Genomic DNA, 2,500 nt, shown 5'->3' with positions numbered 1-2,500 from the left:
TAATGCGGCTTGTACTGAGACATGCATGGCTTAATCTTTGAGACAAGCATATGACTACTGGCAGGATCAACCAGGGAGCTGCGTCAACTAGAGCTGAGCAGCCGGCCGCCCGGGAGTGTGTCCCGGGGGCCCGCGCGAACACGCAAGCGTCCGCTCAATCATTCTGCAAACAGGAGGAGGCTGAGCTCCCCTGCACAATACACCTCGAAACCCTCTCAGGTCCCGGCGGCGCGCAGCGCCGTCCCAAGTACTTGGTCGGGTTCGAGAGAGGCGCAATCGCCCGGAGTTAGGCGAGTAGACGCTTTCGGTGCGACCACCCGTGCTCCCAACTGAGCTTGCCGCTGCCGACAGAGGCCCGGGAGCGTGCTGTCGTGGCATTGCCGGCGGGAGACAACACGCGCCACCTACGGTGACCGGCAGCTCCAACGCCAGCGCCACAGAAGGACAAAAGCCCCACTTGGGTGCCGAAGCGAACTCTCCCAGCACAGCGCACGCGCCAACACATCCGCACAGCTGCGATACAAACCACCAGCGAGAACCGCTGGGGCGACCGAGCAGCAGACGGCGTCGCGGCGCCGAGCGCCGGGCGGCAGCGCATCCTCAACGCACACAGTCCTCAATCGGACCAGCACACTGAAGATGTCCACCGCGCTTCGCACCGGGCCCGCGAGGACCTACTTTGGCCGCACGGCGCCGCGCGCAGGGTGCGCCGGCGCGCAGCTGCGACGCCTGCCGCGTCCGTCGGCCGGCGCGCCTGCCACTGGCCGCCCCCACCAGCCGGCTGTAGCGCGTGCGCCCACGCACCGCGCGGCCAGCACGCCGGGAGGCGCCCCCTCACCGGCCGGGGACGGTCCCACCCAGCCACCGCCGCGTATCGCTTCACACCCAGATGCCGTTCAGTTTCGTCGGCATGGTGGGTATCGCTGGAACAACCGGTTAGTACCTCAACCTATCGTCGCCATCACCGATTCACCCCTAGCGAGAACAACCGCACCACAACAGGTTACCATTTGTTCATTTGCGTAACTTCACCAGAAAACGCAGGCGTCCATCGCCATTTGCAACTTCCACGATTATTGCATGCCTGTGTCAGGTGTCACGCCACACTACGTCTGCCCACATACACGCAACAAAATGTGCACGCCTAGACAATACGTGGAAGGTGGCCCCCGTACGTATGCGATGTCCATTGCTCGAACGACTGTCAACCGGCCTCTGTAGCATGTCGCAGATATGGAACGCGGTGCACCATGCCATCACGGTGTGTGAGGAGAGACGACTAGGTCCGAATACATCAACAGACAGCTCATGCTGATCGCCATCCACGGCGTCCGTTCCTCCCACACGTCTCTATGGCGTACCACACTGCAATCCAGCTCTCATAGGGAGACGACACGTAGCTGCGTGCACAATATTTGCACTGTATGGTCCGCCGTTTTTGGGCGCAGTCGTTGTACGGTCACACATGTGCCACGATGTATCATTCAGTACATAAGGACGAATGTGCAGTACAGATTGTGGTTTACGCGTACGACATTAGCGGACAGTTGACACAGGCCGCACCACAACGTAGCCTGAGTACGTCGCATGCGGAGGGCATTGAACATGCAAAGTTCTCACCAACCAGCTTGCGAAGGCAGGGGGCAAGGTGGGGACGTGGGGAGGGGCGGCATGTACGTCCTGCTGCCATCCACATTACAGTGTACAGCAGGAGCATGTGGAAAGTGAGCAAGACTTGCAAGGTGTTTAACATGAAGCGATACACAGGGGAGCGGGGAGTGCGAGTAGCGAACTATATTGCGAGGGTTGCGGGTGGGCAACACTACACTAATTGAACGAGTCGTATAACAATTACAGAGCAGGTTTAGGCGACAACGTGGGTTACGTTAGGCGACAACGTGGGTTAGGTTAAGGCACGACGTGGGTTAGGTTAAGGCACGACATGGGTTAGGTTAAGGCACAACATGGGTTAGGTTAAGGCACAACATGGGTTAGGTTAAGGCACAACATGGGTTAGGTTAAGGCACAACATGGGTTAGGTTAAGGCACAACATGGGTTAGGTTAAGGCACAACATGGGTTAGGTTAAGGCACAACATGGGTTAGGTTAAGGCACAACATGGGTTAGGTTAAGGCACAACATGGGTTAGGTTAAGGCACAACATGGGTTAGGTTAAGGCACAACATGGGTTAGGTTAAGGCACAACATGGGTTAGGTTAAGGCACAACATGGGTTAGGTTAAGGCACAACATAGGTTAGGTTAAGGCACAACATAGGTTAGGTTAAGGCACAACATGGGTTAGGTTAAGGCACAACATGGGTTAGGTTAAGGCACAACATGGGTTAGGTTAAGGCACAACATGGGTTAGGTTAAGGCACAACATGGGTTAGGTTAAGGCACAACATGGGTTAGGTTAAGGCACAACATGGGTTAGGTTAAGGCACAACATGGGTTAGGTTAAGGCACAACATGGGTTAGGTTAAGGCACAACATGGGTTA

At 56.7% G+C, this 2,500-nt stretch overlaps 1 non-coding gene across 1 annotated transcript in view; it reads right to left on the bottom strand.

Moving 5' to 3' along the window:
• The window catches only part of LOC124745913, a 1,909-nt gene extending 1,832 nt beyond the window's left edge, over window positions 1-77 (bottom strand). The window contains exon 1 of the ribosomal RNA XR_007011214.1: window positions 1-77. This exon is cut by the window's left edge and continues 1,832 nt beyond it. This is a non-coding gene — a ribosomal RNA (small subunit ribosomal RNA).
• Window positions 78-2,500: the final 2,423 nt, after the last annotated feature.

Source organism: Schistocerca piceifrons, unplaced genomic scaffold, assembly GCF_021461385.2.
Source record: "Schistocerca piceifrons isolate TAMUIC-IGC-003096 unplaced genomic scaffold, iqSchPice1.1 HiC_scaffold_34, whole genome shotgun sequence".
Classification (NCBI taxonomy): Eukaryota; Metazoa; Arthropoda; class Insecta; order Orthoptera; family Acrididae; genus Schistocerca; species Schistocerca piceifrons.
Note: the sequence above shows the minus strand (reverse complement) of the source record. Positions and strands in the feature narration are given on the sequence as shown.